Genomic DNA, 26,495 nt, shown 5'->3' on the forward strand with positions numbered 1-26,495 from the left:
CTTTCTCATAAAATAGTAATTTTAGCATGAAAATTTCTTTCATGATGCTATACATCCTTGGCTTTCTTTACTGTTTTCAATGTTTTGATAGAACACATATATTGTATAAATGCAGTGCTCTGAAAAATTTTAATTTTGCTTTCTTTTCTACTAAAAAATAAACAAATATAATCAAGTGATTTTGAGAAAATGTGGCTTGCAAATACAGGGTTATTTATTTCCCACTTCAGAGTTTTAAAAATTAGATAGAAAATAATAAATGCTTAAAAAGAGATACAAACTGGTATTTGTAGTTCTTAATAATACTCATTATGTGTGCATGAAGAATAAAGAAAAAATGTAAGCACAACAGTGATCGCTGTTTTGTTTTTCTAGAGGTGAAATAAACATTGATGAAGGAAATGAATGAAAATAAAGAAGTCTATCTAACTAGACATCTGTTTTGCCAATCATGCATTCTGACCACAGCTTAAAAAACCCATTAAAATACATTCTTAAATTACAGTAAATGCTTAACTCACTTTAGCTTAAGTGGAATTTAAGCATAAATTTAAGTCCTTTATTAAATATGAATGTGATAACTCATGCTCAAAACAAAGCAAGTGTTTAATCAGGACTAATCAACGACTGTTTATGAGGGCAGCAGTTACTGGTACATCACTCTATGTGTCAATCATGACTAAAATCTTTGTATTTGCTATAGTGTATTCTATAAGACCATTTTGTTTTAGGAATATAATCTCAGTAAAACCTTCACAATGAGCTTTCAGATATCAAGATCTCCAAATACTATTTGACCATATCTAAGCAGGGAGGAAATCTTGTTTAACTGTTGAAGCAAAATCCTTAATTATGCCTTATGTGACCTCTTTTTCTCACTATTTTGAAACAAGTTTAATGACTCATTAAAAAGCACAGTGGCAGTTCTACCCTACTTCTTGCAGTAGAAAAACATTACAAACATAAGAGGATTGTATTATCATTAGGATTCCTTCTGCATTAATAAGCTTAAGAGGAACCTGAATTACAATAGAAGATGAGTTGTAGTAGAATATTCTGCACTGTACCTTAAGCCTAGTTTGGGATGCCTCCCTGAAGCCAACTCAGATGATGCAGTTTAAAAGACTCCTTTTTGTCATTACAGTTAATTAGGCGATGCTCTATTTAGACAAATTTAATACTTTACTAATGAATGAAGATTATAATATCTGGCATGCAGCTGCTGCTAAGATTATCTTAGTCAGTCAGCATTTATACTCTCCTTAAATTCTACTGCTATCCAGTGTTGTGTATGAGAATATTTTCTGAAAAGTAACTATTTATAGTGATAGTAGATACAAGGGAAAGAAAATAGTACTCAGTATGGAGATCTGCTTTGCAATGGCTTTAGAAAGTCACTCAGTTATTCACGCACGAAGCTCTACAGTTTGTATTTGACTGAAGCATGTCTCTCAAGAAGGGCATGTAAGCGTTAATGACTTTCCACAGTTCCTTCCTGGTGAAAGAAAGTTCAGAACTGATATACAATCAGCCTCCATGGATGAATGGGGAAGGGTTTTTGTGGATAAACAGGTGTTCTGTCATGCAGGATTTTAAGTTTGATCATTCTAAGAAAATGGACAAGAAATATTAAGTCGTCAGACAAGCAGTTTCCCACCATAGGCAAAAAATACTGGAACCAACCCCTGAATCTCTTATTTTCACTTGAGCAGAAGAGTCTCAAGAGATGCAGTGTTATTTAGATTATTTTGAAACAGCTTACCTGAAAACACAGTGGAGGTGTCACTTCTCATTTACAGCATTTTGATATTTGCTAAACACCATAACTGGACAAGAGAAAAAATCTCAGAGCTCTTTAACACACCAGCAGAAACATTCTTGCTTTCACAAAAATGGGGCAGAGATAAAATGAATTGCCCAGTGCTTAAGAATTTACCACTTGAATATTTGGATAAAGAAATTCTTAAAACCCATTTCAGTAGGCTACAAATAGGAGTTAAAATGTTACCATTTTAATGAATAATAAATTACTAATACTTTATCAATGATTTAAAGATCATATCACAGTCATTACAGGGCAAGTCTACTTTGTAAGGCATTACTGCATATAATATATGAATGAAATAAACATACAGTATTTTAGATACTTTGTTTCATTCAGGTTCATACTTGGTTTTCTAGATACCAATATATTGCATCTCATGGATGTATTGTATACCTCAATATTAGAGATGGATGAACTCAGGGTGGGGGAAAGAGGGTAATATTTTTAAAAGTAGTGGCCAACTGTCATCTATATCAATAGTTCTCCTGCACAAAAATGTATTTGGTGTTTAGATTTTGGTTTATATTAAAAGCAAAATTTCCAAAATTATCTACTTGGCTTAAGACCCCATATTTCCTTTTTAGGTACAATTAACAGAGGAGCATATGTGTTATTGAACTGCAATGAGATTTTAACTTCCATGTAATTTTTCAAATGTAAATTACATTTCAAAAATGCGTAAAGTCTTTTGGAAATTTTACCCATAAGTGCAATAATTTGAAAATATCCCCCCCAGTGATTTTTTCAGGACTCCTAGAACCTCAATGACAGAATTTAACTACCAGCTATTTTCATCTGCAGTAATGTGTTCCTAGCTTTATATGAAAAGTCACCACACAGATTATACTATTATTGTCTTTTACAGTGTAACACATACTCTGACTTCTCCCTGTTCATAGAATCAGTAATTGTAAAATTCTTACCACCACTTTGAACAGCAACACTTAAGTGACTTCAGCAAACAATTTAATAGATCCTGTTAACTCATACTCTAAAAGCCATTAAGGGTTAAAGTAGTAAAGAACACAATAGTATAGTTAGTATAGTCACTAGAACTGAAGTGTCCCAAAACCTCTATTTTTTTATGTTTGTCTAGATAGTAATGAACAAACAAACCTCAAAGATAGAATTAGGTTGGTTCACATCAGTCACAATGTTGCTGCAGCCCATTTTAAAAGGAAGAAAAAAAAAAAAGAGCCAGTCCCTGTTCTTCCTTAAATTTATCAACTCTTCATTTAATGAACACAGATATTGATGCATTAGGCATGAATTGAGTGAATTACAGTTATTCTCTGTGTTCTAGGAGAAAAAAAAAGAATCTGTCAACATTATTAGGCATGAAATTTTGTCTCAAGACTGAAAATCATTTGGTGTTTTGTGGCTTGACCTTGCTTTTCTGCCTGTTTGCATGTCTGAAACTGTGCACTGATCTTAGGGGGGGTTATTTCAGCTGAAGTGAGCTTACTAGGCTCCCCATTGAGTAAGAATGTTAGGCAAGACAGCTGTATGACATTTGGTTTAATTTGTTGACACTAGAAATCCCTGAGTTCAGCTCTGATGGAACTCAGTCCCGGTGAAGGGCTTGGAGCATTCTTAGTGTAGGGGCTTCAGACCAGAGAACTGTGAGCTAATACTAAATTAGCAAGAGTTTTGGTACTTCTTGTGGAAATGGAAATATGAATCTTACCTTGTGACTTAACACTTTTTTACATGCCCTGTAAGAAGCTGAAAAAAATGCTTAAATTTTAAGAGTTTATTTCATTATTCAAACCAGAGATTGAAGTAAGTTGCACATTCAAAAGAAGTGTTTATCATGCCTGTCTGCCCAAAAGGGATTGAACAATCTTTGGATTTATTTTTGCATTGCTAGCAGTTATAGAAGCAATAAAAATATTAGAGCAGTACTTACTAGACATGAATATAATATTTCTGTCAGCATTTTCTTGTTTGGAAAAGAGTAAATAAAGCTTACAGTTTCTGAAATTTTTTCATCATTATGGATTCCTAACAATCATCCTCTTTCAATTAATAGATGAATTCCTCAATCTCTGTTAAAAGGTGTGTATATTTCCAACAAAAATTAAAGGATGTTTTTATCTTTGGTATGCTATTTATATATCAGTTGCATGAAAATATAGAAATGCATTCCAGATAAAATCCCTCCTACTATAAATTTTGTTCTTAACCTTATCTATTACATGTTTTTACTGAAATTCTGGAGTTTCATACATAATCTGAGAGTTTCTCTATTTCTTTTTTATATGTTTAAAAAAACCTAATGATGTTCAATGTGGCAGAACTCCAGCACTATGAGATCTTGTTTATACACTCACTGAGACTTACATATTAATTAAACTATCAAGGCCACACCTTGAGTATTGTGTCCAGTTTTGGGCACCTCAATACGAGAGGGATATTGAGGTGCTGGAGCGAGTGCAGAGGAGGGCAACGAAGCTGGTGAAGGGCCTGGAGAACAAATCCTATCAGGAGCAATTGAAGGAGCTGGGACTGTTTAGTGTGAGGAGGAGAAGGCTGAGGGGAGACCTCATCACTCTCTACAGCTACCTGAAAGGACATTGTAGAGAGGTTGGTGCTGGTCTCTTCTCACAGGTGATTAGTGACAGAACAAGAGGGAATGGCTTTAAACTGCAACAGGGGAGGTTCAGACTGGACATTAGGAAAAAAATTTTCACAGAAAGAGTGGTCAGACAGTGGAATAGGCTGCCCAGGGAGGTGGTGGAGTCACCATCCCTGGATGTGTTTAAGGGTCATTTAGATGAAATGTTGGGAGATATGGTGTAGGGAAGAACTTTGTAGAGTAGGGCTGATGGTTGGACTTGATGATCCCAAGGGTCTTTTCCAACCTGAATGATTCTATGAATTAGCAAGTAATAATTTTATATTCTTTCTGAGGAACTTCTGGAGCACACCTGTTTAGTGTCAATGGAAAAATCTAATAGAATGCCGATGAGATTATGAACCCTAAATAGGTGGTTGCAACAAGCAAGCAGGTCACAGAAGGGAATGGATATAAATTAGTAACAAAAGTACTAGAATTGTGAATTCCTGGTCGAGTAAGAGCGGTAACAACAGATCTCTGCCTTTCTAGGCTCTGCTGTCTAGTTTTCTGCTTTCTGAGTGTCCTACAGCAGAAGAGAATTTGAGGAGGAGCTAAGAGGAATTAAAAAATTACACTTGTACAGAGTGGATTTCAAACATTCATGGTAGTTGGCGGCCACTTTTTGAGAATGAGAACATCAGTGCATTATTTCACTACTTTTACAGTTACAGGGTTGTCTTAAATACAGTGCGTCAAGGGTTTATTTATTTTTTTCAGTTGCATAATCTTTCATGAGCTTCTTGCTGGTCCATACTAAAAAAAAAATAATAAAAATATTGTGTGTCCCAGATCCTCCAATCTTCAGGGTCAGTGTGCTCTTGCAGTCACATTTGTGTAGAGAAGATATCCTTGAAAACCGCTCACTTTCTGTCCTTGTTCTGACAGCTGCCCTAATGCAATCAGCCAAGAAGGAGCTCACATGCCCAGGAGAGAGCTGAGAGCTCTGCCTCGACATCAGCTGAGCCTGTCTGCTTGGGCGCCAACATGTGCCCTCACCTCAGGTGGCCCAGTGAGGGTAAAAGAGAGAAGACTGAAAATTCAAACAAATAAAGGTGAAAAAATGAAACAATCCTTCCTCTGCCCCCTCCTCCCCCCCCCCCCCCCCCCAAAAAAAAGGAAAGCAATAATGAAAATTAATTAAAATAATAAGGAAAAAAAGAAAGACATGAAGTGAGGAAGCTACCTGGAAAATATAGGGTTTAGTCTAGTTCTGAATGGCTTAGATGTCAAGAGGTTGGAAAAAACATGGTGCAGGAGCGGAATCCCAATTCTACGGTCAGAATTCATGTCAAACTACTAATGATCCTAAACGTTTTCCTGAGGAATCACAGGGTCTGAGTTACACCTGCACTGGACTTCTATGTGTGGTATATTGGATGATTGCCCTTAAAAGTCGTGCCTGATTTGTCAGCTGACTGAGAGATGATCAGAGGTTATATATAGACCGTTGCTGCAACTTTCTAACATATGATCTGAAGGAAAAGAGAATAATGACATGGTGTTCAATGACCCATATTTCTTCTGTTAATTTCCCTGAATGTCTTTTTAATCCAGGTAAATAAATCCCCAAGACAACTCAAGAGTTACTCATAGTTACTCATTTTATGAAGTACTGTCTTTGTTGTGAATCTGTCACCTGTTTGTTTCATTTATTTTTCCTTGATACTTTTAGGGTGATCTGTTCATTAAAATGAAATCCACTAAACATGTAGAAATACTTAATGACAAGTTTAAATTTTGTGACCCTTACCTGCCTTTGCAGTAAACAAAGCATAGAGGAATAGAACATGTTTTGTCATAGGGCAGCCATTGAAGAAGAAACAGAAATAAGACTGAATGGTTTGAGTCACAACCAAAAGAGTTCCCACGAACACTATTGTGTTGATTTGAGATTTGACAGCTATGATCTGAAAACAAACAGCAAGTGATAACTTGGGTGATGCTCAAAATTGATAATCTTTTCCATAAAATGTTATTGTTGTCTTTGATCCTAAAATATTGCACAGAATAGACGATCTGCTAACACCCTCTGCAGAATATGTTATCTTGTAGTAATTTCTCAGACAGACACATAATTTGTAAACATTTTAAGACTGAGAAATTAATTTTGTTAATGAGCAAATATGCCTGCCACTACGCAGATAGTTGTGTGACATGGAACAATGGTGGGAAAAAGCAGATTATATCTATGATCTGAAAGCTGAACAGAGAGTTTTGGGAGTTGTGGTTCCATTAGGTGTGTGGCGGAAAATGTTCATTAGAAAAAGTAGTTTATCGACTGCCTTGTCACACCCTTCTTCTGGTCTCCAGGTTTCAAATCATCTCCTGGAGTAAAGTTTGTAATTCACTGGGTTTAAGTCACACACTTTGACATGAATTACACTGTTCGCTGAACTGAAGCAACTTCATAAATAATCTTCATTCCCTGGGGAGTCCAGCCTATTCATCACTCCCTTCGATGTTCTCTCCTGTGCAGGTTAGCATACACGGGGTAAAAAAGGAGCTGCAATCAATAAACAACACTAGCTCTTTGTAAAAGGTGATAATAGTGCCATTTCTTACAATACTGGCTGGAGAAGTAGAGCTGAATTATACATTACAGGCATCTTACCCATTCTGCAGTGTCTGTGTTGAGGGCCATTATCTTCAGTCCTTTGGGAATTGCAAGGAACTAGAGACATGGAAGCTTAGAAGAAAGAAGAAGAAAAAAGAATTAAAACTTTTTTTTTGGCTAGAAGCAAATTTTAGTTTATTATTCATCTCAGCTCCACTGTGTTCCATTTTCAAAGTTTTACTAGCTGTTCCACTTAAAAAGCAGATGATAGCATGAAAAAGAAAGATTCCTTTAAAGTAGTCTTTCTTCGGGGGGACAGGTAAGGTCTCCCGACTTTTGACTAACATTAAAGAAGCTGAATTTGCCAAAATAGGTTAGACAACTTTCACTTAGCTTTTCTTTTATTTTTATCTACAAAACAAACAATTCACCAAAACTTATAGCCATTTATGTTGACAAACACTAGTTATGTCTCAACCAGGAGGTGACTTATTTTGGACTCATATTTCATGTTAAGAACATACTCCAGATCTTACTCTGTAAGAGCCTACATGTACTTTTTTTCCATGTATAGAAAGTTTAGTGACATTAACTTCCTTCCCTAGACACTTAAGATATTTAGATAGCTTTTTTCCCTCTTTCCAAGGGGCATTCACGATGTGTCATCAACAAGCAGCACTATCTCCCCATAATGCAGGCTCTAATATGACTTGACCCAGACTTTTAATGGTCTGCACCACCAGCTCATGCACAGTGAACATCTACTTGATGAAATGCCATCTGTGTGCTGGACTCCACTGTGACTGTACACACTTTAACAGGATAGCACTAGGAAAAAAGTTAAGCTTTGTTGCATCTGATACAAGTAATGTTTAAAGGCAAAATCACGGCTGAATATTAAACTTGAGAATTCCAGACAGCTGAGAGAAGCAGAAATTATGAATTTCCTCTTGTAATTAAGAAATTTTTTAAAAGGTGTCATAGAGGATTTTTCTGTACATTCATAACACCACTTTTTTCAGTCTCAGAACAGGAAATTTCAGAAGACAGCTTTGTCAGATGAAAAGCATGTATTTTTTTCTGTTGGTGAGTAAAGCCACCTATTATTGTGTGTGTGAATATAGTTATGACTGACTTTTCTTGACTGCACTGTAATTGAAAAGGAAACATTATGCAAGTAAACTAGAGCACTGGGGTTTTTGGTATGGACTATAAAAAGAGTTTGCATGTTTGTGTGTCTTGCTTCTGATCCTTTCACATCTGTATTTCTTTGTGTTCAAGGAGCAACATTTCAAATTAAGAAATTGCCTCCTGCTCAGAACTTCTTTTTGCCTAGTAACACTTCTAGAAACACATCTAGTCTTCTTAAAAAAAAAAAAAAAAAAAGTCATCTGTTCTGCACTTAACATCCAATAAATCAAATCTTTCCTGAAAATGTAGTCCCTTCTTTAGTAGGTAGTTTGCGTATCGGCACTTTTGGAAGAATATCTCAAAATTTAAAATCTGGATAATTCCATCAAGCTATGCTTCTTCCATCAAGACAAGGTTTTTCATAACTTTGTAGGGAACAAATTGTAAAAATTCTGTGATGTAGATGTTAGATATTTTAACTTGTAATTATACTTAAAATAAACAAACATCAGTAACAGCGTAAGCATAACTAACATTTACAACTGAAGAGCTTGTATGAGGATAACTTCTGCCACTTCACACTCCAGTGAAATATTACCTTGATAAAATGGTTCACTGGAAACAGATGCTAGCTGTTGGGATAAAATGCCTGTAGCAAGTTTAAGCAACTTCAAATCTATCATCTCATCTAAGCCTATGCCTGACAGCAAAAGTAGAAAGGCCCTCATAGTAATTCTGTTTCTTACAATAGCACACGTAACATACGTTTTCTGATTAACTTTTGGTGTGGTAGAAGCTGTTGCAAGCTGAGAACCTGCTATGTATTGCAGGTAAGGGAGGGGGAATTTGAGGAAAAAGATCTAGTGAAATATGGCAAATTTATTGTCTCTGACAGAATTTACTATGGGGGTCTGTCTGAACAAAGAATTGAAGAAAAATACATATTGGCATTTCCGTTTGTTAAGACCTTGAATTTCTGCCACAAGTTATAAGGATTAAGTGTCATCAGGAAAAAAGTGAACCTGGCAAAAGGCAGTGCCTTACATCATAGAAAAATACAGGATGAAAATCAGATCTCTGTTACTCTGGGGAATTTAAGAAAGCTTCTGCCTGACTAAAAACAATGCCCTAGTTTCCCTCCTTTCCTTTTTTTATGGAAAATAAGTATTTAAGAGAAACAATACTAACAAATACATTCTAAAAGCAGAACAGAGAACCACCTCAGTATTGGAAATGAAAACCTGTCTTCCTTTCATCTCTACCTTAAAAGTTTATGAAAGTTAGCAGAGTTTAATCAAAACCAATTATGAACAAATCTGAAATGAGCTCAGTCTTACATCAAGTAAAAATTTCATGTTTGTCAGTTATTCAACCTCCTCGATTCACTTGGGTTCACCTTTGTTTTGCTGCAGCAGCTGTAAATAAAATGTGTCCAGCTCAAGTGTAGACTGACTCTTTGAATCTTAGTTTTTGCTGGCATCTTCAGAACACCAGCTGTTATATTTCTTTAAAGGATTAATACATTTTGAACATGCCAAGAAAGAGATTATATAACATCTTGCCAGAGACCTTGACTGTAATGCTAGTCTAGGAAGTCATCCCTAAGAACAGCCCACTTCTCAGGAGGCCAAACCTTTTACTCAGACACCTCTTACACAAAACCCACTGAGAATTGTACCTCAATTAAATGTAATTGCAGGAAAAGGTTAAGGTATTTTGAAGTAACATAAACCATGCCATGAATTTTCCCTCTGTACGAGTTTAGCAAAACTACACCTAAAATTGTGTATTCAACCCTGGGCCTTATCAGGAATATTCCACAATATCCTACAATACACAAGGGCAAACTTCCTTTGATGCAAACTTTGTCACCTATTTAATACACTCAGAGTGTACGTCTAGGCAATCTCCTGACCTCTTGAAATTAAATTATCCTCTTTCAGTGCATCAGATTTAAAATGATTTTACAAATTGGGATAAGCTCAATTTATCCTAGTTTTTCAGATTAAATATTATTAAAATCCTTTTTTTGAGTCACCTTTCTGAAGCTTTCCTGTCTCAATGTCCTTGAGAGTATTATCAACATTTGTTTAGCTTTGGAACATTAGGAAACATTGAAGAATCACTATTTTTTAAAAAAAACAAATGCTGTTGTTTGATATTTCCTGATTTATTTCTTTATTATTTGTTTTTAGTTCCATATATTGCATTGGTACACCTATGAATGGCTTACTATGGAATAAAGTCCTCATCCAGAGATAACTTTAACCATATTCTGCTTTAAATGAAATTAACCATTCTGGATTTAAATCTAATTAAAATACTGTTTAATTTTCAAATATTGTTTTACTTCATCATTATTTTGACAACACTGAAATGAGTGCTATTTTTCCACTGACATAAAAAAGAACATTAGGGTTGCTCTCCACATCCTTTTTGCAAACCATTTTTTGGTGCAAATATCTTGTCATTTCAGGACTGGCAAAAGAATACTAAAGCAGTTTGTAAAATCTCAGGATAAAACTGAATCAGCTAGGCGAAGACAGTTTAGGGAACTACATATTACATGAATGTATAGATGCAGCCATCTTGTCTCACTACTTTTATGTGCAGAATTTTATTATAAAAAGTGAAATCCTGAGATTGTTGCCTAAGAGAAATGAACATCACTTCAAAATTATAATCTAAATCATTGAGATTATATGAAAGCAAATACAACAGTTCTTTACAGTGAGAGTTGATGTCCCTACCTAAGAGTGAACAGAAAAGTTTTGGGATAGAATACTGAAAAAGTGCATGTTTGATTTTTTAGTTTTCTTTTTACCTGTTTTTGTTTGTTTATATAAAATGTCACATGAAATTTATTGTACCACCAACAAAAATTTTTTGGTAAAGGATTTTGCACTGATATTTCTTAAAACTTGATGTACTTTTAATTACTCCAGACATCAGGAACTATTAAGGAAACCCTTCAGTTTGAATGATATTTTTCCCAAAGAAGAGTTACAATGAACCAAGTAGCATAGAAGAACTCTTATCAGTTACAGATCATTATACAGAAGTCTTCATTTCCTGCTATCAGATTTATTTTACCTCTGAGGTCAGGTGAGAGACCCTTAACAAAGATGGTACATGTTTCCTATGTGGACTTATGGAAAGACTCTTCTCCTCTCTCTGATATTTGATTTCCGTTTTCTGTATTTGCTGATGACATAGCATGTATTTTATTGAATGCTCATCTACATACATTAGATAACCTCCTGAACCATAAAAGTATTTCACACTGCATTCCAAAATTTTATATGATCCGAAAGCTTAAGTAATGACCCAAAAGTCAAGTCCTCAAAATTGATTTTTATTTGCTATTCTTTAAGTTTTTATATGAAAATAATTCCTTAAGACAAGAGCTTTTCAATAAAAGGGTTTTATAATAAAAGTAAAATTCACAGTCAAAGAATATAATCAGATAATTTTAATATAATGGCCAAAGACTTTCAAATAGGTTAAGTATCACATGTTAAAGTCTAGTCCTATGAAAATCTAAATTGTTTTAATGTAGCCACAGACTAACCATTTCTTTCTGAAGTGATTATTCTTTCTTAACTGTGTTTAAACTCTTTTTCAAGCCAGGGTCACCATAGATACCTTTAACTACACTGTATGGTCTAGAAAATAGTTTGGAAAGGCTTTGCAGTACATCATAGATGACAGACATCTGTTCTCTTTCAGTAAATTTAAGTTAAATATTTCTATAAATTAATTATTATATTCAAGCTAACAACAAGTAATTTGTTTTCAGTTTTCCATAATTCAAAGTTTTTTTATGTTGGTGAACTCAGAGGGTCAAATAGAGGGACAGCTTTAAAAAGCTTACTTAAACTGGAAAAAAAAGTCTAGTAAATGTTAGAGAGGGACATGCAAGGACACGTTTAATCACCGTATGACTTATTCTGTGTGTGTATGTATGTGCATGTGCATATACACAGGCACCCACCCACACACTTCATGTTAACATGGACTCTAATAAGTCTTATTTGTCAGCTTCTTCAGTTAACTTCCCAAATTAAACTTTGGAAAAAAACTTTGCTCACACAAAATATTTTTTTTGCACCTCAGAAGATCCTCAGAAGGTCCTCACCGTTTAGCTGAGATTGAAAGATTTTATGTTTCTACAAAGTAATGTCAGAATAAGTAACTGATATTTTCAGACAGAATAATTCCAGAGAGGTGCCCAAATCAACATACCAACTCCCCTTTATGCTGGAGTCATTATGAGCTCACATATATGTTCTGAATGACTCCTAGTAAAACCATTTTAGGATGCTGCATTGTACATTGGACACCTGAAACAAGTAAGTTCTTTTTAATAGACAGAGCTATCTACAGTTGGAGAACAAATGCTTGCTGTTTAGAATATGTTTTCCAATCTTTTTTGGGAGAACGTTTGAGGCTGATGCACTGAAAGATTTCTTTGGATTTATTCAGAATTTCAATTTTCCATATAGGTCTGGCTCTTTCCTATTGGACAGGTTAGGTTTGACTCCTATCAAAGGAGATTTGGTCAAAATCTCCACCAGTTGGTAGGACCAGGGTTCCTTCCCCTTCCAAGTCAAAATCACTCATTTTTTGTCTGTTCTCATTTTACTGAAAAGCTAAATATATGAAAGAACTTATAGCTATTTTGTTTAGAATTGTGTTCTGTGAATTTGTGGGTTGGTCCCTTTATGTTAATTTAGATAGGAGCTATACATTAACAGAGAGAAATGCAGAAAGATTACATTTGTTCATTCTTGCATTAAGTTTTGCCTTTCAAAAGAGGACAAATATGTTTTCTTTGGTGAACAAATAGGGTAAAAGGAAATCAAGAGATATGTAATTAATTTTGTTCATTTAATTACATAAATTTTTTACCCTTAATTATTTCTGATAATTTTGCAACTTAATATAGTAAATGGTTTGTAATCAGATTGAAATCTTTGTACCAGAGCATTCTGTTCAATCTTTGCTGAGAGGTGAGGTAGTATGCTCTGTGTCTAAAACTGATCAAATGTCCATAGGAGCAATATTAACTACATAAATGTATGTCGGTGAAACATAGGTAGTTTCAGAAGCAAAATTATTTTTGCCCTCTTCTGTCATGTCAATGAAATTGACATCACCAATGTTGTTAACTAGTTTTTTGCATAAACAGTAAGATATCTCAGACATTTCAGTTTAGTTTTTGACTTCAACCAAGCTGATTGTTTATGCCTCTAAAGTCTTCACACTTGCTCTGCTGGGATTCTTCCTGTGTCTCATGCTTCCCTTGGAACAATGTTTCACCATGTTCTTTCTCCCTCTGTCCTTCAGACTCCCATTCTTCATTCCTTCAATATCCCTTTCTGCTACATCTGAACCCTAGTTTTCAAGTTTTCACTTCTGACCAAATCTATTTTTTCATGTAATTTTTTACCCTCTTATATAACCTTCCTTGAAGTGAATTGGTACAAGAATTGCCTTTTAAGCATGAATGAAACAGTATCAACCACTGTGCTGTCCAAAGCAGAGAAATGAATTGATTTGTGGAAATTAAATATTGATACTATGCTCTCAGGCCCAGCACAAATCTAGGCAATTTTTCAAATTTTGCATGGCCCTCTGACAGTTGGTGTGAAAAGATATTAAAGTAGAACAAGTGGCTAAAAGAGAAGAGTCTGTAGATGCCACACCAGGATTGTAAGCTATGGGTTCTTATGAACATTCTTGCACAACTCCACATAATGTAAAATGCTAAAGAGCAGAGGGTCTTTTGCATCATCTTTACTCAGCCAGAAATACAGACAACTTGATTACATTTGAGTATGTGTAACTGCACCTGCCTGAAGCACATGTAGAACTGCATGGGAATTTCACTTGAATTTGGTCCTCAACCTGAGAGAAAACAAAGAAGTTCCCTTCATAAACTATATTAATAGCTAAATGGTACAAAATTCTAGGTCAGTCGTCAGTCAGAGAAAGTACTTCTATGAACAGTTTTGTTGTTGAAAGTTAATTTTCATACTAGCACTATTTCTGTACTTTGAGTTATGAAATAATAAAAAGCTGGAAAATACAAAAGTTTATTTTAAAAGTATTCTTCAATTTATTGGCTATGATTTAAGTTAGGCACAAGCTCTTGCCTCCAAAAAATTAAGAGCCTCCTATTTTAGTGGCTATTTCTTTAGATGAAAAAGTTGTGGCCACATTCCCTATTATGCATTTGAAGAACACTTAGGTCAGTTAAATATACGTCTCTACAGAACAGTAAAATTTCATCCACTCAGGGTGTGTGTGTATGTACATGCATGCACAGAAACGGACAGCTCATCAAGCTCTTACAGTCTCGACACTCTTATTTGTATTAGGAAGGGACACGTTGAAAAGTAGGCCATAAGCTGATCATTCAAGGTCATAGATTTGAAACAGCCTTGGCAGCAGTGTGTGATGCTCAGCAAGATTGCTTTTCTTAACCTTTCTTTTGTTTCAGATTCAGAAGCATGCTTTCTACTCACACTAGTGAAAATATCTTGTATTTATTTCCAAAACAGGACTGATGTAAAAAACAGCATTGCAATTTGTACCTCCTAAAGAAAGGTTCTTAAGAGCATATAATGAACCCACTTAATCAGCTCACTGATTTAGCATCAATGTTCACTTATCACAGTTTGAGTACATAAACATTCTTTCCTATTTTTCTTCTGTATTCTTACTTTCTTATACTTCTCTCTGTGAGCAAAACTCATTTGCATACTGGTATGAAAGAGACAATAAACAAAAGAAGAGAATATAAGTTCACTTACCTAAATTTGGTTCCGCAACCTTCAAGAAATGCTCTCTGCAGCAAAAGTATCATCTTTTATACATGTTTTTGATTTTGAATAAACTGTATTTTTTAGAAGCTTAAATTGCTGAATTAAAAATTGCTCAAAATCAAGATAATCTAAAAGAGAAAAAACCCAAAACAAACCAGAAATTAAAGCTGTAAATATTTTAGACCTCATTTTCTTGCACTTAAATCTTCTATGAAATATCAGACTTCTGGACTTTACTTAAACCTCATATAACTCTTTTTTAATAGTATTTTTTATATTATCAATTCTGTATTATCATTCTGTGTTAACTTTCTCTATTCTCTTCAAGTTGATCTGCTTTTTTATAACTAACTACATTTATTCTTTTAAATATAAAAATGATTTCATCAAATGCATTAATTTATGAAATGCTGTATTTATTAATCCTACTTTTACTCAGCTACTAGTTCTTGAGCCTTTTATTATTATTTGTTTTAAAATGGGTATTCTGATGACTAATGAATATGTACTGAAGCATTATCTGTAGCTCAAATTGCAATACACCTTTTTGTTCTCTGTACTTTATAATTCTTAAATCTTTCTCCTTCCAAGACTCTCAATATTTTTCCATGTTTAAAAGCCTTCTGTTTATTGCTTCTACTAATCTTTAGATCTCTGCTTAACCTCATTGCCCACTATTGCCCTTTTCTACATTTAGATTTAACCAACATGTCAGTCACAGTCTCTCCAGAAGGTTTCTTATGCAAAAAAAAGAATTCTACATTTTTATGGTACTTGTCAACTTCCTCAAGTTCTGTGTCCTGAAAAATCTATACTCTTCCTGTTTCTATAGGAAATGTCAACAGAAGTGTCAAAAAGACAGGAAACAAAGATTTTTTTGTTTGTTTTTGAAAAATGTCCCTCCTTTTAAAATAAACTCATGAGAATCTTTGAGCATACCCCCTACATCCCTATCACTTCTGATACAGTTTAGAGAGAAACGCAAGTCACAAATGGCAAATGAGTCTAAACCTGACCCACAAAGACTGAAAGAAGTCTATGAGGAGGTAATAACGGTGTAAAACAGATGCATCTGAGAGCACTGAAGAAAATAGAAATGAATCCTTAAGTTTTAGACTAGGACTAATTACGCCCATCTTCCGCGTGTCGCTCATGGCTGGAGTTACATTTTTCTGCAGTTCTAAACTGTCGTACTCTAGGCAGTCTTCAGTGCTTTCAGTGAACTCATCTTCTTTGATTTTATTACCTACACTTAGGTACAGATTTTCATTTTTAGCATTGACTGAAAGCAAACAGAAAACCATTGTGGTTTTTTTGTTGACTTTTTAAACTTGAGTCTACAACAAATATTGAAATCAGCATTCTAGAGAGTTTCTTTGAATACTGTCCATACTAACATTTACTCATGTGGCACATTTTTCAGATACACCCAAGCCTTTTTGAATTTGTCTTGACATTTTTATAAGATATCACTGGTATATCATCTAGTGGTAACTCAACCTCATCCACCTTCAATTCTGCAAAAGTGAACTTTAAAGCCTAGAGTTGTAAGGTCTTACTGCCCTGGTTTGATCATTTTTGTCACTTGGATCACAATGTATAATCTCAAAATTGTGACTTCCTTTCCTGAGCCATCTCCTTTGCTTTGTTAGCAGGTATGACAAACCCACATCCATAATTAACCATTAATAATATACTCACTCTTCATAGCCTGAATGGTTTTTAATTACTACAAAGGAACAACATTTTGTATTAATGGTGCTGGGAGAGGTGCTGGAATATATTAGTCAATAGTACTGATTTTGTGTGTAGGAAGGAATATGGTTCTCAGCTCTCTGGCTGTGGAAACTTCTCAAACAACCAAATCAGTGTAGCTCAACTGAAAAAAGAAGTGGAAATTTACATTTGGAACAGGAGGACATGGGTCAGTTTTTGGGAGCCAGAGGTAGTCCTCTTCCAAATGCAGAAAGAGTACTATGAACAGATGGTGCTGTAGCTGCATTTGGGTAATAAAACATGGGGTTGCATAACCCATCTTTATTCTTATACTTTAAACAACCATTTCCACTACCCTTGTGAATCATTCCACTTGAAAATCTCTTGAGCCCCTGTATTTCATCAGTGATTTTCTGGCCTGCTTCCCTCAGTCTGCCTCATTTTTTAATTTGCTCAGTACACTTACTTGAGTTCTTTCCTTAGACAATCAAAGAAAAAATCCTTCAGAGGGATTAGTAATAAGTCTTAAGGTTATGTCAAGCAAGCTTATGGTAAAAGGATTTCTTAAACATACCGTGCATTAGTAAAAGTGATTGGCTAAAAAGGTGTGCACTTTCTTCCTGTTCCCTGCTTCTCCTCTTCCTGCAAGTCCCCAGCCAGTAAGCAGAGTTATTTATCTGACATCTACAAAGCCGACAAATGAAGTTTTCAGAAGCACACATTCTTAGTGATAGGTTATAATGCATTGCAAGGTGCAAAGGCATTAGAAATAGGAGAAAGAATTTCCCCTCCCATCCTTCCCTGCCACAGTGTATACTGTTAAAAATGTGACAGTTGCAGCTAAGGAAGACTAGTGCTATTTTGGTATGCCTACTTTTGAGTGGCTTTATCTCACTGAAGTATTGTGGTCCTGCAGGTGCTGTTGTGGTAGCCTTTGTTCATATTACCTGCACACTTGCTTAATTCTAATCCATGCGTCTAACTCTAAGGCACACTGAAGCTAAATCTATATACTGTGTTAATAATCACATATTCATTTACAAATGCCTTATACTTGCAACTGACTTCCCTGATTTTTGAAAACATTCAATAATTATGAAAAACAGTTTTCAATTAAACAGTAAAAATCTAAAGACCTGAAATTAAGCTTCAATTTCTGACACGTGCTTCTGATACCGTTACTCCACTCTTTGGCTTGAGAACGTTAAGATGTTTAGCACAAAGCACATATCGTGATAAATAACATTACATCCTTGGATAATTTCTACATGTCAGCAAGCAGTTCTAGCCAGGGTCCCCATATCTGACTTTTAAAAGGAAGAATATGTGTTTATAGTTGCCAGTCATTCTGACTGAAGGAAGGGACAGACTGAAAGCAGCGGGGTTGTGATAGCTAGCAGCTTGAATAAATAAACTGATGTTTCTCTCTCCTCTCCTCTCCTCTCCTCTCCTCTCCTCTCCTCTCCTCTCCTCTCCTCTCCTCTCCTCTCCTCTCCTCTCCTCTCCTCTCCTCTCCTCTCCTCTCCTCTCCTCTCCTCTCCTCTCCTCTCCTCTCCTCTCCTCTCCTCTCCTCTCCTCTCCTCTCCTCTCCTCTCCTCTCCTCTCCTCTCCTCTCCTCTCCTCCCCTCCCCTCCCCTCCCCTCCCCTCCCCTCCCCTCCCCTCCCCTCCCCTCCCCTCCCCTCCCCTCCCCTCTCCTCTCCTCTCCTCTCCTCTCCTCTCCTCTCCTCTCCTCTCCTCTCCTCTCCTCTCCTCTCCTCTCCTCTCCTCTCCTCTCCTCTCCTCTCCTCTCCTCTCCTCTCCTCTCCTCTCCTCTCCTCTCCTCTCCTCTCCTCGTCTTTTTACACTGCTAAGGAGAAGCCATGAACATTTTCCACCTGTGACAATTCGATATTTTGGGACACAATGTTTGTTTTGCCTTCTTTATTCATCCAAGATGACTTTATAGACAATGGGGAGTTTAGAAGATTTAGAACATGTCACCTACTAAATACAAGCAATTAACAGAGGAGAAAAAAAAAGTTGTATTTCTTACATCAAAATGTTGTATTTGCTTTATTTAAATCACTGCAATTCAATTATCGAGCGAGAATTTTACCATAAGATAGAAATTATGTTTTTAAAATATAGGGTAATAATGGAACAATACAGCTATAGATGTTCCTTCCCAGATCCTTCCCAGTGCTACAATATATGATTATCAGATAAGACTGGGCCCCAGTTCTGCTTATCCATGTATAACCAGGACCTTGAGGTTCCAGGTCCCCCTTTAAACTACTTAAAGCAGAACTTCAAAGGAGACACACAGCAACAGTCAGTAAGAACCGTATGAAACTTGTAAGAAACAAAATCAATTTCTACATATGCATGCAAAATGATAAAGTTGTGAATAAAACTGACCACAAAGATGTAAAGAGATGGAAGAGGGAGATCAATCAGGCTGAAGTTTTGAAACAGGAACCAGAGAGATAAAAAAAGACCATCACTAGAGAGTCAGTAAACCTAAGCAAGTCCATTCAGACCTATTCTGTTTGGAATTAATAAACTAAGAATTCTGAAAGGGAGAGGAAGAAAGAGAGAAAGTTATAACCTCTTGGTTTGGGAATCTGCTGGGGTTATGAGGGACTTAGATTATTTCACAGCTCAGATCAGTCAGAGTCCTAACACCTTGACTGTTAAAGATATCTCTTGGGTTTGATCATTCTAGATCTGAAAATGTCCCTGATAAGCCTTACAGCTTTCTACAGTGTAAAAATTATTTCCTATTAAAGCTTTTTTGTACATACTATTAATGACTTGGTATAGATATAAACCTAGATTAAGATGAGATGTGTAGGTAAAAACCACAATCCTGGAAAGGGCCTTTACTTGGCTCTGTAAAATACTTACAGTATTATTTTTACAGTTGCTAAAAGAATTACTCTGAATGTCTAGAGATGAACTGTAGCAGCAACTGCAGCAGAAAATTCAGCAGCTTTCCATGGTTATTCGCAGGTCTGAATTGCACGTAACCAAAGTTTAATTTAATTGTCTGTGAAGGAATTCTTGCTTTCAGATGAGAAGTTGTGTTGCAGTGAGACAGAATTCTGAAAAAGATGATTGACATTAGTTACATTCACGGTTATGATACTATGGTTGATTCCAGTAGGGATCCCAGTTCAAGTCCCAAAATAAATGCGAATTTGGATCTAGAGCCAGTTTAAAGTCAAAGCCTCAGCTATGCCTAGTAAGAACAGCTGAAGAATGGGAGATATTAATTAGTGTAAACACTTTTCTCTCTTGTGGGACTATAAATAAAAATTTGGATGTAGCCTTATGGTCAAATAATTTATTCATAGCTAGTATATTATTTAGATCACTGAGAAATGAGTTACTTTAATTATTGAGAAATGGAAGGATTTTGTGATGGGATGGGGAGCATTTTTTAAAGGTCCTTAATGTACAGGTTGATGGGGATTGCTTCCTAGGTATAAATAGTAACTTTCATTCACAAAAATAAATGCTGCCACTGCAGTATCTCAGGTTAAAATCTTTTCAGAATGCTTCAGTTCTGGTGAAAAGCCAGGAGTTTCTTGGATTTTTGCTTTGAGCGCAGAATGCTTCCACAGTTCTGTTACCCTGCAATAGTCTTCACTCAGACAAAATCAGAAAATGTTAACTTACAAAACAGGCTGTCACAGCTGCAGCTGTTTTTTAGAAAACATGTCAGTGATGAACAACTTGATCTAATTCAGAAAGAGTCAAAGACTGCAGAAACATTTGGCTGCTACTAGTTTAAAATAGCACCACCATAAAGTGTCATGTACATGTTAGTCTTCTAAGAATATATTTCTTGTTGTTGACTTCATTACACTAAAAATCGTCTTGAATTCTATCAGTATTAAAATAAATGACAAATCTCCCTGTTCTACTCTATATTTTTTTTAACTATACACTTGTAAATCTTAAATAGATATATTAGATCCAGGTAATGGCTATCTCAACAGGTTTGTTATTTTTGTGTGTTTCACAGAGTATTCCTAACTATGCAAAATATAGCTGTATGCAAAATCTAGCTGGATTGACACCTGTGATACAGAACAGGCAAAAACCAGCTAGGAAGTACCTAAGGATCTATTCCTGTAAATCTAATTACTACCTTATCTGACTAATTTTCCATGACTGTCTCTCTTAAATGTAGCAAAATGTTGAAGACTGTTTATTTGCACCTATATGATAGTAATTGCTACTCCTGCATGAAATTTCCATAATAAACTCATAGTCACCACACTTAGTGCTGCTGTTCTGAGCCTCATGAAAATAAGAACTGAGTTTAGAGCCAAGGATGTAGTTGAAGGCAGAAATGATTGGAAATGTGGTGCCTTACAAGCGATTTGATGGCAAACTGCACACAGTCGCTTTGAGAAATGGATTATTCTGAACACCCCAAGAAAAAATAATGAAATTATGAAAAGCTGGAAAATCAGGTAAAGCAAAGTGAAAAAAAATTAACATATATCCTACTTTACCTCTGACCCACCTAATAACCCCCATCATGTTGAGCGAAATAGGAACAAATACACCCATGCCAAATAAACAATCCCAGGTGTCAGCACTGATGATCATCTTTAGTTACTTCAAGGCATCCCAGCTATTCACAGTAACAGAGGCAATGGGAGAGGTCCAAAGCTTCTCTAAGTACTGCCATGTCATAACTCTCCTGAGAATTTCAATTCCCTCATCAAGGCAATGTCATTACCATGACCTGCTCACTAGCTTGATTGAAATTTCTCTAACAATGCACAATGCTGCAGACAGGACCATGTTATCCAAGCCCACCTCAGCTGTTTCCAGGGCATTCGCTGAGAAAAGTAGATTCAAAGGCGAACAGAAGTCTAAGAGAATGACCAAAGAAAAGAAAAGCTTATGAACTATACACTAATTCTTGTTATACAGAGTTAACTTTATGAGCTAAGGTATAAAAGAGCAGCAACAGAGGCTGCTGAGGGTGCAGCACATCTCATCTTTCACTGTATTTGTACTTAAGAACCAGAACCAGCACTGCAGTTTCTATGCTGGGCTTTCTTATGCATAAAGATAGCCTCTGGAACTAATATGAGGCCATCCATGTTTTTCGCTTATTATTAAAGGGCATGAATTCTTCTATAGGGCAAAGCTAGTAGTACTTTACTCAGACTCCTACATAAATTGTCCCAGGATCCTAATTTGATGTACTCCGGTGGAAAGTGATTAGGGTCAGAGGACTTAAGCTGTATTCTAACACATATTAGATTTAAATAATCCTGTCTCATCTCTTCTGTCTCCTATCCAGTTTGTTTTAACATGGTTTGCTGAGTGAGTTAGTTTGTAAGGTTTAACCAAGTTTTAACAGGATCTAGTGACATTTTACTAACAAGTAGACAAACCCCACCAATCCAGGCTCCAAAGTGCATCAGTGTTCAATTTTTGTAAGATTTCACAGGAGACGGAATTTCTCAGAGGAAACCAAGGAAACATGGTTTGCCAGACTAGGTAGCTCAGGCTTTCAAACTATACATGTCTGGGCCGTTATAGCTCCCTGTAGAAAGCTAGAGATAAATCTTGCATTTACTGTGCACCAGCTATAAATCACAATTAGTGCCAAGTGAGAAATTTGCAAAAAGCTTATTAAAAAAAACCAGCACATGAGTACTGCAGTCTCTTTTTCTTTGGATTTTTAACAGCAGTCTGACAGGATGTGTCAGGGCTCCTTGTCTAATGCTTGCAGCCTCCCCAGAAAATATAAGAGGAAGGTTTTGCTTCTTTTTCTCTCCCCCTCTTTTCTCTATCCATACATTGTTCAGCTATTTGAAAACAGTGCATAAATCTAATCTGAGGGAAATGTCTCTATATGTTAATTAGATTAGAAGAGAATAAACTAAAAGAATGTATGAACAGACAGGCCTCATGGACATAATCTGTTTTAAATTATCAGTTTAATGAAATAAACTTCAACCAGCTGTAAAAATACTGTCACCATACATTTAAAATGGAACTCTGGAAATACTTTATTTTATTTTTCCCCTTTATTTTTCACAACTTTTCATTCTTGAGACAGTAGTCATTTATAATGCAAAAATTTTTTTTCCTTGAAACTCATGCTAGGCCATTTCTATTGAATGAGCCTGCAAACCACTGAAAATCCTTGTTCGGAACTTAAGACAATGAAACAGAATCTTGAGGAGCTTTTCGTAGGGTTGGTCCTTGACATAGAAGATGTCCTCTGGGTTGGACACTGTATATTCTTATCACCTCCAGGTACTACAAATAGTCTTATTGAATGTTATTCTAGAGTCCATGGGAAACACCTGCACCCATTTATTTATTAATATGGTACTATATGGACATAGTAACCTTAGAAGAAGGTGAAATGTTTCTTTTTTTCAATGGAAAATGAAATTCAAATGTACAAAATGCAACAGAATTTGTGTATCATCAGCAGAGAAGCTTCAGACCAGATAAGAGCTTGAAGAAGTGACTGGGCACAGACTGGTGAAAGACAAATCAGACTGGAGTAATGCCCTTTCAAGGAGCTGAGCTGTCTGCTAAGGTCTGTTGGCATATCTCAGCATCATAAAAAGAGGACAGAGAAAGGCATATTTTGTGTTGACTTAAATACTTAAATACCTCTTCTACTAGTTGTGGCATTAGGTAGGACACTAGCAAAATGCAAGCTCTGTTACTGTAAGCATTGAAAACTTAAACAAAGGAGTTCTAGACTCAGACATTCTGAATAACTCTTTATTTGTTCTACACAGCATGTAACAAATCAAGTTTAAAGATATTCAGATCCATGTACATGTTAACCCAAATGACTAGAATTCAACGCTCTTCTTAAACTAGTAACTTGTCAGAAACATCTAACTTTATCACTGTTTTCAGTACATAAGCTGTTATCTTGGCAGATACCACTGTTTTCGATACATATCTTGACAGATCAAGATACGAAATGCAAGACTGTTTTCTTGTAATACTAACAAGGCCATTTATGCAGGGGAAAAAGGGAGATGATAACGTATTAAGAAGGGAAACCACTAAGTATAGACTTCTCAAGCAATGGGTCAGTCCTACTACCAAACTGCACTGGGACAACAGGGAATTCATGAGGTTATGCTTCTTTGCATCTGTATATAAATAGATATTTTAAAAATATGTTTAATGTTTTAAAATATGATTCAGCAAACAAAAAGAGCAGTGCAGTGAGATAAAAAGATGATTTATCCCATGGCCAGTGTGTTTCAAATTGACCAGAGAAAGTAATCTAATCAGACTTTATTAAACTGATTCTGCAGTACATCCTTGATGCCTGGAAGCATTGTCTGAGCTGGTCTGCAGTCTAATCCTACTTTCGGAGGCTTGCCAACTATTTAGCCTTTTTGAAGTAGAAACACAGACATAAAATTTAATTATTGCAAACTGTTTTAATTAGAAAAAATGTAAACTTTTGATGATGCCTGACTTCTGAGAGAGGCTACATTTGTGACAGCAGTATTTAAATAACTGAACAAGTGCACCCGTTTTATTCAGAACAAGCTATAGCAGATATTGTAGGCTCAAAAACCAGCCTAAAGAGCTGCTGCCAGGTTATATAATCTTTGAGCTCTCATCCAAGGCAGCCCTGAAGGCAAGCACAGAGGGGAGAATTGCTAAGGGGTCGGTTTTGCTTCAGCTATTTCCCCCATTGTGTGACAATCTCTGCCCCATAAGCTGGCAGTACTGATGGCAGCAGTTTCAGACTCATATCGAAAAGGAAGGTCCATTTTTTTGGCTGAGAGCTCCCCACAGATATCCAAAAAAACATGCTCAGAAAATAAGGGCAGACTGTTGTCAGTCCTTACTTGCACAGGCAGATGTTTAAGTTTGCTCTCCTCATCTTTTATTTGCTTAGTTAAATCTCAATAAACTCCCATATCTCATGGTAAAAAAATAACATGGAGAGACTCCTTTTTTTCCACAGAGTTGAGGCAGTGTAAAGAAAATCGCTTATCATGTTAAATGAAGACAGGATGTCACTACTTTTCAGGCACATTATTTCATTCCAGGAAGTACTGCATTTCCTCGGTGTACTGATTTTGGCTGGGATAGAGTTAATTTTCTTCATAGTAGCTGGTATGGTGCTATGTTTTGCATTTGTGACCAAAACAGTGTTTGTAACACACCAGTGTTCTAGCTACTACTGAACAGTGCTTACACAGCATCTAGACCTTCTCTGTTTCTCTTGCTGACCCTGACAGAAATTAGGTATAGGGTGAGCAAGAAGTTGGAAGGGGATACAGCCAGGACAGCTGATCCCGACTGACCAAAGGAGTATTTCATGTCATATGACATTGTGCTCAGTAATAAAAGCTGGGAAACGAAGGCGGAATGGGGGGACATTTGGAGTTATTGCATTTGTCTTCCCACGTAACTGTTGTGCATGATGAAGGCCTGCTTTCTTGGAAATGACTAAACACCTGCCTGCTGTTAGGAAGTAGTGAATTAATTCCTTAATTTGCTTTGCTTGCGTACACAGCTTTTGCTTTCCCTATTAAACTGTCTTTATGTCAACACACATGTTTTCTCACTTTTACCCTTCTGATTCTCTCCTCTATCCCACTGGGGTAAGTGAGCAAGCAGCTGTGTGGGGCTGAGCTGCCCCCTAGGGTGAACCCACAACACTTGGGCACAGTATCTTACACTATTTTACTGAGGATGGTGCAACTATGCTCCATGCTGTCTTCCCTAACACAAGAATAATATAACACTTTTTAAGTTAAAAACCTGAGAAAATCCCAACTTGCTGATCACAGCCTTCAAGAAATTGCTCTTTCCTTTGTATTTTGCCTGCAGTAATGTCATTGTGCAATATTACAAGTTCCACTTAATTAATCAGTTCTGTACTCTTTAATCTACCAACACACGTTATTCCTCTTATTGTCTCCCTCAGTTGTGTGTTCTCTCACTCTGCACTCTGCAAGACCATCCACTCTCTCCATTTGTGTTTCCAGCTTGATGAATGCTTCTGCAGAAAGTCTTGAATCTACCTATGTTTCTTCCTCTCTCTCTTGGTGAAGAAATACTACTTGTGTAGTTCCTCTGATGTGTGTTCATGTTTTAAATTGCTGACTCTGTCTTCTAACCTTCTTCTACATTCATCTTCTGTTTGTTCATGACCTTTTGCTCTTCAAGAAACAAGTTGGTCATTCTTGTAGAACAGACAAAGTCTATCTATCAGGACTCAAACATTGGATCCTCATTGCTTCCTTTCTTGCCTCAGTCAGACAGGCCTTGTTAGATATGTGTATGTGGAAACATGCAAGTCCCAAGTTTTCAGGGTACATATGATGCAGAGTTCTATGGAAGGAAAAAGAATAACAAGTCTCCTTCATCAAATGAATAATACCTCACACAAGGGATACTACTAGATCTGCATGTTGCTTGAGTTTACCATGAGATTTCTGCATGAGTTTATCATGAAGTTTCTGGTAAGACTGTACAGCAGTGCATAAATGCAAAAATTGACAATAGTCAATATAACTGAAGGGATTTGGATCAGCAGCAAAATGTGTGTTCATTTTTTCCCAGTGCCATAATGAAGTATTGAGTACCAAAAAGGTTCTACATGATGAGAGATGAAAAGCAAAGAAAGATGCAAAGTAGGATTCATTTTATAGCATTAACATCTGCAATTCAAGTACCTTGAACAATAATAAAGGATTTCTAGAAATATTTAGCTTTCTTGGATTTTCCTTTCCAGTTACACTTATTCTTTCCCTCTGATTTCTCTTCATACCTATCAGAAAGTTTCCAGAATTTTCCCTTTC

Source organism: Strix aluco, chromosome 4 (genome assembly GCF_031877795.1).
Source record: "Strix aluco isolate bStrAlu1 chromosome 4, bStrAlu1.hap1, whole genome shotgun sequence".
Taxonomy (NCBI): domain Eukaryota; kingdom Metazoa; phylum Chordata; class Aves; order Strigiformes; family Strigidae; genus Strix; species Strix aluco.